This window comes from Miscanthus floridulus, chromosome 13 (genome assembly GCF_019320115.1).
Source record: "Miscanthus floridulus cultivar M001 chromosome 13, ASM1932011v1, whole genome shotgun sequence".
NCBI classification, from domain to species: domain Eukaryota; kingdom Viridiplantae; phylum Streptophyta; class Magnoliopsida; order Poales; family Poaceae; genus Miscanthus; species Miscanthus floridulus.
In genome coordinates, this window is record NC_089592.1 from 28,463,247 (window position 1) to 28,474,211 (window position 10,965).

General features: G+C 46.8%; 1 long non-coding RNA gene across 2 annotated transcripts; it reads left to right on the plus strand.

Annotated features, from left to right (window-relative positions):
- Positions 1-3,748: 3,748 nt before the first annotated feature.
- On the plus strand, positions 3,749-10,521 carry LOC136500679 (uncharacterized). 2 transcript variants are annotated; one of them, XR_010770086.1, is made up of 4 exons: positions 3,749-4,221; positions 4,288-4,420; positions 6,829-7,260; positions 10,123-10,521. It is a non-coding gene; the product is annotated as an uncharacterized lncRNA (long non-coding RNA). The 2 variants fall into 2 exon arrangements; XR_010770085.1 differs by lacking the exon at positions 10,123-10,521 and having other exon boundaries at positions 4,302-4,420; positions 6,829-7,061.
- Positions 10,522-10,965: the final 444 nt, after the last annotated feature.

Genomic DNA, 10,965 nt, shown 5'->3' on the forward strand with positions numbered 1-10,965 from the left:
GTCACGGGTGGTACGGGGCTTCAGGCATCCAAGCTTGTGGATGAGGGACTCGTAGGTCGTCCTAGAGAGGAATGCGTTGATGACGTCCGCATCGACGACATTAGGGAGGGAGTTGCATCATTGGGAGAACCTACGGATATAGTCCTATAGGGACTCGCTGGGCTCCTACTGGCAACTCTTGAGGTCCTAGGAGTTCCTAGGGCGGACATATGTCCCCTAGAAATTCCTGACAAAGACCCTCTTGAGGTCCGCAAGTCACAAATGCTATTGTGTGGGAGGAATTCAAGCCATGCCTGAACATGTTCCCCCATGCAGATGGGGAGATACTGAATGATGAAATAGTCATCATCCACCCCTCCGGCTCAGCAGGTGAGCCAGAAATCTTTGAGCCAAATACCAAGGTTTGTCTCCTCGGTGTACTTGGTGATGTTGGGGGTGGTCGGAAGCGCTGTGGGAATGGCACTCTCCGGATATGCTGGTCAAAGGCTCGTGGCCCTGGACCCTCAAGGCTAGGACTCCGATCGTCCAGTCGGTGATCGTGCCTGGGGTGTGTTTCACCGCTCCCCTCGATGGTTCAGCTAGGATCCATGTCGCCTGCTCTTGCTGCCGCTTGGTGGACGTCATCATCGTGCCAGGCCCAATGCTGGTTGCTGATGATGCTGCGAGCGTCCTAGTGCCGACTGAGCCACTCGTGTACCGACGGTTGATGTGGAGCAGGTGCCAGGTCAGACCGAGGTGCGGCTACCGCCCCCGAGCTGAACTTGGTGGCTGTAGCGGCGAGCGGATGGAGCGATCTGTCAAGCGCATCCCCATTCCCTTGGTGGGGAGAGAGGGTGCATGTTGGAGTTGCGATGCAGAGCTTTTCGCCCGTTGAACAGCAGCGGCTTCTACTAGAACCCGGAGGTTCCGGTAGACTGCCTGCTCCTAGGGGTCGACGAGCTCGGAAACATCGCATAGAAGCATTGCCATAGCAGCGATGTTCTGGCTAGCCCGAGCGAACTGTGGGAGATCGTTTCCCTTGTTCATGATGTTGTGTTGGACCTGACGGGCGTGACCCCGAGTGCCACTTGCCGGGCCATGCGCATAGGGCGCAACGTGCTGTACCGAATGCGCCGGCGCAGGCGGTGGCTGGTTCTACCACTGTTGTCATAATTCCTCAATGTGTGCTTACGTAGACATGAGGGCCCCCGCACGCGGGTCTAGAGGGGTGTGAGTCTGTGTAGATTCCACAACCATCGGCTGCTATCTCAGAGCGTCCGCCATAGCACACTCCCGGGACAGACGATGGCGAGGTGCCACACCGTTGATGCTGGAGCCATCGCTCTCACCCTCGTCATCTAGGAGTTTGTGGAGAGTGGCAGGAGCGTAGCTCACCATTCCTACGAATTTGGACGTGAGGGGGGATGGCGCCAGCATCCTTTGGAGCCCTCGAGTGTACGCATCCGCGGGGGACGCGAGGCCATAGGGGAACCGATCGTACGGTGTTCGTGGCACGGGCAGTATGGTCCCTCCGGATGATCGGCGAGATATAGTAGATAAAGAGTAAATAACAGTACGCATATTACTTATAGTGGGGTTTGAGTAGAGAGTTTACTCAAAATAAAGCGCAGATGTCGCGTCTTCGAAGTCGTGCATCCTAGAGTCGATGGAGGGCGCCCCACCGACGGGTGCCAGAACGAGTGCCTCCTCGTGGAGGTGTAGTACGCCGAGCTAGTCGGCAATGAAGTCCAGGCTTCTGAAGAGGAAGGCTTGGGATAGCTCAAAGACGGGTGGAACCCACATCCCAACATGTGAGAGTGCGAGAAACTCCAGCGAGCCGAAGCGAATCATATCGCCTGAGCCCGCCACAGCGAGGGTGGCGGAAAAGTGGGCCATCTGATGATAAAAAAGTGTTGAACGTTCAGTGTCTTCCCCACGGACGGCGCCAACTGTCGGTGCAGAAAGTGACCAACAAGTAAATATTTGTAGTTTTGTCGTACGTTGTGATTAGAGGTGGCCTAGCACTCAATGACATAGGGTTTATACTAGTGTAGGCAACGTACCCTATGTCCAGTCTAGGTCGGTCGGTGACTTTATTCCTGAGCCTAGGTGCTCAAAGTTTGTAGTGGGGTTACAAATAAGAAGGAGAAAGATGAGGTGTACAAGAGGTCCGGTCGGAAGGGCCGAGAGCGACAGGAGCTCCGCTATGAGCTAAGTGTTCAAGCGTGTGCTTGAGGTCCGAACCTGGTGGTTCTGTGGTTGCGAGCTAGTGAACTTGATCGATCTAATGGATCTGAATCACCTGAATGTTGGGAGAGAGCACATCCCCTTTTATAGATGAAGGGGATGGCCTTACAAGTGAGAGGGAGAGAGTTTCGTATGCTTCTAAGTCTTGTTGCCCACACCGGTAGGTACAGGATGACGGTAGGCGCCCACAACATTGTTGGATGTCAGATGCACGTGGGAGGTTACGTCGTCTTTGTTTGGGTATGGTAGATGTTGGTACCTACATATATTGTTGATGCCAGAGGCATGTGAGGAGTTTCACCATGTTCACTCGGTACGGTAAATCCCGATGCCCACAACACTATCGATGCCCAGAGGCATGTGGGGGGCCTTACCGTATGGGAGTTAACGGTGCCCACAATACTGTAGAGGAAAATATCGGCGCCTACAATACTATTTGTGTCAGGGCGGTTGCAGAGTACTGTTCCTGTAGGTGTATAGGGTACGGTCCCTGGTATCATGGTTTGACTAGAGCGCCTTGCCTTGCTTTCTTCGTTCGTTCCCTGGTCCTTTCCAAGCGGGCGTCCCCGGTCGGTTGGTGCCAGTCAGCTTTGGTTACGCCGGTCGGAGAAGAGCGGTGAGCAGGGCTTCTATATACCCTGGTCGGAGGCGTGGGGTCAGAGTCGAAAGTAGTGCTCTGGCCAGGCCTTCTAGTCGGAGAGGCTGTCCAGAGGCGTCTGGAGTCGGAGCAAGCGCTCCGGTCGGAGAGGTGGGCCGGAGTCAAAAAACGGGTGCCGCTCCTCCTCCGGTGATTGGATCGTCCTTCTGGCCTGTTGTCTGGATACTTGGGTCGGCCCATGAGTTGCTTGCTATCTTCTTGGGCCGAGCCTTTGTTGGGAAACCGGTCTGCGAGGAACCCCGGGTTTATGAACCCAACAATTATAATTTGCATTTTAGATTTAAACATATTTTGCCTAGAAAAAGAAAAAAAGAAAAAAAATTATGCATGTTGAGCTTGAAAATAATGTTTATAATCAGCCCAAAATAAGCATCCGGTCCAAATATGAGTAGGCCCCAAAACTACCCTCCTCATCCACAGCCATCTGATAAGCCGAGCGGTCCAGATTAATCCTACGACGGATAAATACCCGGTGTTGGCTTGAAACCCTAGTCTTGTTCCCTCTCTGCCTCTCTCTCTTGTCTCTCCCTGTCACTCCCATATCCGGCACCACGCTCTAAGGGGGTGTGTGGTTTCTCCTAAACTTTAGTCACTGTCACATCGGATGTTTGAATATATGCATGAAGTATTAAATATAGATTAATTACGAAACTAATTGCACAGTTTCTGACTAATTTGTAAGACGAATCTTTTAAGCCTAATTAGTCCATGATTTGACAATGTGGTGCTACAGTAAATATGTACTAGTAACAAATTAATTAGGCTTAATAAATTCGTCTTATGGATTTGACGGATTCTGTAATTTATTTTTTTATTAATATTTGGAGACACCCCGTAGGATACCCTGACACCTACTCAATTTTAGTCACAGTATTCGAACACCCCTTAACTCCGGTAGCGCGTCCCTTCCAAATTCGCGTCCATAGCTGGCTCGGACTGGCTGTTAGCCGGCAGATCCGGCCTGGCTGGAGGCCGCGATTTGGCTGGAGGTCGCAGGCGGCGGTGGCTGCGACCGCACTTGCTTGCCCTGGCTGGAGGCCACAGGCGGCGACGGGCGCTCAGGCTCCGGTCTAGGAGGCGGCGGCAGCCACGCAGTCTCGCCCGGGAGGTGGTGATGGCCGGTCAGCAGGAGGCCGCAACCTGGCCACACCCTGGCTGGTCGGGGATGCGCCTGCGTCCCGTGGTGCGGTCTAGACGAGGCGTAGCCATGCAGGCCGCCGGTGATGACACCACGTACGGCTCGTCAAGAAGTGGCGGATCCGGCGAACGAGAGGCCAATCCTGGCGGAGCCGGGGTTGATCCATTAGATCCGTGGTAGATCCGGCTTGCGGGGGATGGTGAGCCCCTCATCCCTTCTATCCTTCCTCTCTTCTATGTTCGCCCTCGTTCACTCATTCTCCTAGGTTTGGGACACCAGCGGAGGCGACGGATCTCCTACAGGCTTGAGGCACGGGTCTCCGAGGACCGCTGCTTGGCATCCCTATCCGGCAGGTATCCGCGCAAGCTGGTCTGGACGATGACGGTCCCATCAGCCAGGTATCCCACTCCTCCATTCCCCTTCCCCTTCCGTTCCTGATATATGGTCGTCGGTGTTGGCACCATCGATTTGTTTGTTTTTACATGTAGCAGTAGAGGGAGGAGAGTGTATATCGTGTACTCTGATGACGTATCTAGCCCTGCTTGCTGGCCGCAGGTTGTGTGTGTACACATGCCCAGCAAAATGGTAGTGAGTATTGTTTCAATCTATCAGATTAATTTCCGAAGAATTTACTTGTCTTTTTATGTTTGATTCTGTTCAGACATTCTGGGGTAAGAACCAAGCTTCAGGCTCAAATGTACTCAGTATAAAATACTCTTTCCTCATTTCATTGTGTATGCTCTGAATGGTAGCTCTTTATTTCTCGTATCTGCTAGTCCAGATCTCTGATCTCTTATTCAATTTATGGCCATCAGTGATCTGGATGTCAATCAGCAATGAAAATATCCTGATTGGGTTGCAGTCTATTAATCTGAGATACAAAGTATTTTTCCTTTAGAAAAAGGTTTTTTTTATTGATACCATTCCAATTTTCGAAGTTTGGAGAAATACCATTACTATTCACCTATTCTGAACCTCACTATTACAATTCTTCGTATGTTTGAAATATGCCACGGTATACGTCTAGAGAGGCCTTGGGCCCAGCTACAGGCGTACACGACATCATTGTATTTTCGCATGGACAAAACAACCCCTTCCACCTTACTCTCTATGTCACTTACGTGTGGACCCTACTAGTCATCTTCTTCCTCCTTCCTTCCCTGTCTTCTCCATGACAGCTTCTTCCCCAACTCCCATGGCGACCAGTGGGCGCTGGTAGCCGTCGTGCCCCTCGGCCATGGCAGGGAGGAGCTCCCACGTGACCATGGAGGGCCAGAGCTCTTCCCTTGCCCGCCCTACCCTGCCCCCATCTACACCTCGCCGGAGATGGCCCTTGCCACCAGCGCGCCCATGTCCGCCCAGAGCCCCCCGCCTTTTCCCTTCATCTCAGTCCACGACATCAGGGCAGACCTCCTTCCACTTGTCGTCAGTGCCTCGGGGACGGCTTGGCGAGCGTAGCCACAGCTTGGGCGAGCTGGTGGTCGCGGCCGTGTCGTAGTCCGCCCCGCGACAGATGGCAGGTGATACGGAGGTGCGCCACGAGCTCTGGGCCGGCCAGCAGCGGCAACATGGTAGGGCCAAGGGCTGCACGCTGGTGAGGACATGGGCGGCGGCGGCAACGTCGTCGGCGGTGACCGTGGCGGCTCGGAGCAGCGTGGGCGGAGCTCTCCTAGGACGGTCGAGGAGCTTGTTCAGCGTGCGGACATGTCAGCCCGCCGCAGCTGTGGGCAGATCTGGGCGCGCGGCTGGGAGGAACTTGAATCCGCTGCTCCGTTGAGCCCTTGGTCAGCTGAAGCGCATGAAGACGCGTAGGTGGGAAGTGGTGACCGGTGAGAGGAAGGGGATGACTGTGCGGGCCCACATGTCATTGAGTGGGGGAAAGGGTAGTTAGAGGGGTATTTTTGGCTATATGAAAATACGGCAGTCTGCAAGTGGGTCTGGTGTTGTTCCAAGAGTAGAAAATGGCATGAACCGGGTATGGGAACAATTGTAATGGCAAGTTTCCAAATAGGTGAATTGTAATGGTACATATCAGAAGAACGAAAACTGTAATGGTGTGAATCCAAATAACCCTTAGAAAAAAGTAACGAAATTGTCTGTTTATGCTTACAAGTTACAAACTTTTATTGTATTCATCCACACATTAATGCTTCTCCATGCTTAAACCATTTATGAGATATGTTTTGTTGTTTAGTACTGCCACACATTGTATCTGTATATATCTGAATGCCTTAAAGATCTTGTGCATATGTCCACTTACTCTATGACTTACATTTCCTGTCCTAGCTAATTAGAAGATGCTAAATATGGTTATCTAAAATGGTGGAATAGTTGATGTCTTGCATACATAGGTGCCAATTTTAACCAAAGACTAGTTTGACAGAAACTATATTGCATAGGAACACTCAGTAATTCAGTTTGCAACATTTAGTGAGATACAATGTACCTATTAAATCAGAGGGTGTCATGAATTTTGATAGCAAACTGCATGCTTAATTAGTTTCATATCTGTAGTTTCAGAGTAGTATTCTGAAAAGTTTCAGAGTAGCAATCTAGATAGGTTCACAACCTGAACCAGAGCTAGCAGTCACACAAACTAGTTTCAGCAAAAGCGTGCTGAGTTCCATGTTAAGAAGGAGAAAGTACTACTAACTGCTACTGGTGCCATTTATCTTTATTGGCTCTGATCTGAAGCTAAATGTATGAGATTTTTTGCACTATTTAGACTATCTAAGCATATGACTAACTAGTTCTAGTTACTTTAATGTTAAGAAATATGAGCTGATTTATGACTCATGACTTGCAGGAACCATGACTGAAAAGATTTTTTTTCCAGTTACTGAAGCTTATTGTGGAACCTTGACTTGGAACCATGATGGGAGGAACTAGTAGTAGTGTGCTGTTATCATGTATCATATTTGTTTATGGGAAAATCATTCTTGGGATCCATCTTTTCTTTCTACTTGTGTTGCACGATGTGGTGCTTGATGGTTGACAAGGACATGTTACTTATGGATACACCATGAAAGTTGAAGACAAGGTGAGCTCGTTCCTATGTTTGTATAGTGATAAAACTAAGAATTTGTTACTACCTAATATCGGTATTTCAAATGTGCCTAGGAACGATGACGATGATGATAGAGTATGGATATGCCATGAACAAGACCGATCTTAGAGTGCAAGCTCATCAAAGTCCAATATCGGTTCGTCGGCAGCCCAACAGTGCTTCATTGCGAAGGTCATAACTCGTCCATCCGGAGTGCGATTGAGGTCAACGAGCACTTATGGAAAGATTATTTGATAAGCTTTCAAATAGATTTGATCCTATCTCAATATCATGTCGGCAAGGTCTTCAAATCATTAAGATATTTTGTCGTTGTTTCTGTCGTGTGCTACGACATCGTCGTGGGGTTGTTATTCACACTTGGGACCTAGGCCCAAGTTGGAGCACGCTCCAAGAAGATGGAGAACACCTAAGAGTTTCCCAAGAACGTCCTCCTGCGACCTCCTTAGGAGGCCAGCAAGGGCGTCCAAGCCAAGCTAGAGGCCTAGTCCAACTCGAGTTTGAGTCAGCCTTAGCCATTAGGACCCGTCTGCAATAAAACGGATGCTCAGGACGCATGTGGATTTTGTTTTCGATGATCCACATATGGATGGAAAGATAATTTCAAAAGCTAACCATTGGTTTTGGTTTGAGGCCAAAATTCCATCGGAGTTAATAAGAATCGTCGAAACAAGTTAACGTCCAAAATCTGTCAGGTGCTGCGCCACCGCTTTTGGTCTGTTGGGCCGTGTATCGTCTTTGAGCCCGTTAGGGGGTATGTCTAGGGGGAGCGATGACTATTAGACCTTATATTCAGTCGTCGTTGCCATCGTGAGGGTTTAGGAGTTTTGCTTTAGATCAATCTATCATTGAATAGTTGCCGTTATTGTTATCGGATTGCGAGACCCTAACTTTGAGTGTTTAATCATATATCCGTAATTGTTACTTCAATTGAGTTGCGTTTTATCTTGTTTTTGCTTGTGCTCTTTGATTCGTAGTAGGGATTAGCCTTTTTGGTGAGGTCAATCGGATTGTGACACGGTTGATAACCAAAGGAGACGTGGTGCTAAGGTTGCAGGGTTGAGTTTTTGTGATCTGAAGTCGGATCGGTGTGCTGTTTTTCGCACAAATCAATAGTTATCTTAAACCTGACGGAAGATCAGGAATCATGTCTCCATCAAGTGGTATTCAGAGCTTTAGGTATACCATCTTGTTCGCATTTATCCTAGATTAGTTGTGTTTCCCTTTGTCCCTTAAATTGAGAAAATTGTCCCACAAAATATTTGTGTTCGTCATTGATTTTCTCCTATCCCATCACCTATTGTGCCGTTGTAATATTTTTAAATTCAGTTTGCTTTATTGAATGGTTGTCCCTCATAGGTCATGGTGTTGCTGTGTTTAATCTGAGTCGGTCTTGTTTGAGTCTAGTTGAGCACCTAAAGTTGGCCACCAGTGGTCAGTTCCTATATCCCTCTCCGATTGGTATTTTTCACTAGGATCGTTTTTCCTTGTCTAGAGCAAAGTAGCTTCACGATGAAAGGAAGGAAAGGCATGTTTTAGTTTATATGAGTAAAATATTCCATCTTTGATTTGTCGTGCGGTAGACAAACAAGAAATAAATCTAATCTTTAGTCCGCTTGCTTCCTGCACTATACACCATATTTTTCTGCTCAAGCATCTTGTGCTTTGTGTCTAGCTTGCGGCAACAAAACTTGAGAGGGTAGTGCCAATCTGTTGCTGCTATTTGTCTTTTTTTCCCTCTGTGCCACGGTTCCTAGTGCTAATCATCTATCTTATCAGCTCATATATTGCGGTACTTTCTGATTAAAAATAACATAGAAAAAGGCAACAGATGCCGGAAAAAGAGCCGCACCAAAGAAAAAAAATACAAAAGGCAAAGAGGTACTAAAAAAGAGCCGCACCCAAAAAAAAAGTGAAAAAAAATTTAGAAGTGCTTGCATGATTTGAGTCATCGTGCCGAGTTGTATTCTTGCTTGTTTGAACTATGTCCAGGACGAGTTTAGACTAGCTTGGGACTACTTTTCAATCTTGCAATTTCTGAATTAAATTATTGCTATTCTTTGCTACCATATTTTAAGCCTTCGAAGCTCCAAATGTTGGACTTTGATGAGCTTGCACTCCAAGATCGGTCTTGTTCATGACATATCCATACTGTATCATCATCGTCATCGTTCCTAAACACATTTGAAATACCAATACTAGGTAGTAACAAATTTTTAGTTTTATCATTATACAAACATAGGAACGAGCTCACCTTGTCTTCAACTTTCATGGGTGACATGTCCTCATCAATGGTGGATTGCATGATGTGGTGCTTGATGTAACTCTGTATCTCATCTTATGTGATATTATGTGCTGCTAGATTGAGTTCTTATGCAATTGAAAATGAGCTGTTCGCTGTATGTGCTGTAATAATGGGCCGTTTGTTATATTAGGCGTAATAATTGGTTGAAGAAATAAATTTAAAATGGGCTGAAACCAAAATGCAAATGGGCATAAAATAGATTGCAAATGGGCTGAAAACAAGCTAAAAAATAACCTAATTTTTATGTTGGGTTGTTAATAAATGGGCTGGGATGGTGATGTCATCACCCATGTCATCGTTCTCGTAAGTAGCCATGTAAGCATTCATAATGATGTGGCAATTCATCCATGACAGTTATTTTTCGTCATAGAAAATGGGCTTGGGCTGGGCTAACTAGGCCTTAGGCTCTACCGTGACGATCTAAGACCGTCACCGATTCCACTAATCCGTGATGGGTTTTGGTAAATCGTCATGGAGGTTAATCCATGAAGCTCAATCCATGACGATATGTGAAACCATCACAGATGTTGTATAGTGATGGTTTTTTGATGATCCGTGATGAAAATTTTTCATCATGGATTAACAGGTTTCTTGTAGTAAACGTATCTCCAGAGGTTTAGGTAGGATTTAAAATCTTCCGTTTGTGGGCGGCAACTACTCTTTTTTGTTGTTTAGTTATGAAAAAATAATTTGGTATATTTGAGAAAAAACATGTTTATTCCTCTTTGTAGGTGGTATGTTCACTCATCTATTGGCTTCACACATGGTTATCCTCCATAAGCTTTTTTATAGGCTTTGGTTGCGGCAGCATTGGAACATTTGGCACAAGCGGTCATGATGTTTTTTTTCATGGCACACATAGATGGTGATCTAGTCTTAGAATTGATGGTCATTAGAGTGTTGTGCTCTCCTTTTGTTTTTTAGGCAGTTCCTTTTCTTCAAAGGTTGGAAGTGGGTTCACGATTGGAATGATTATGAGTTAATAAAATCCTTCCTTTATTAGAAAAGTTTTAGTTTAGGCAAGGCTACAGTCCAAAATGTTGCCAACACACATTGTATCTTATTTCCTTTTATGTTATTTCCAAGCCCGTAATGGAAAACTGCATCAGGTCACTGGTGTTGCTTGAGAATGGAAGAGTTGAGATTTTGTAGCACCCTGCTATTCTCAAAACTAGAGGCTACCAAAATTGTTGTAACGGTCTACTAAGACAATGATTATTGTAAATTTTGTCAGGAAAATTTGTAATCCTTATGGTTCTAAATATAACATCTTTGATTAACTCATTTACACAAAAAGGGGATGGAAGTATAAAATAGATACATTGCATATGGGTTTTTTTTCCATGTGGGAACTGGACCCAAAGCAAATTTTGGATGGTGTTACTGATTTCTCAGCCAGACAAAAGAATAGTCGATGGAAATGCACGACTGCACAATCTTGGTTGTTCGGTTGATGGTTTCTACGGCTGATAAGTCTTCTGATGCTGTTTTGTTGTGAGAGAAAAATATTGTACCATAACTGATAAGCCAGGCTAATAAGTTCAAGCGAACAGGGACTTCAAACTCCAAGCCTT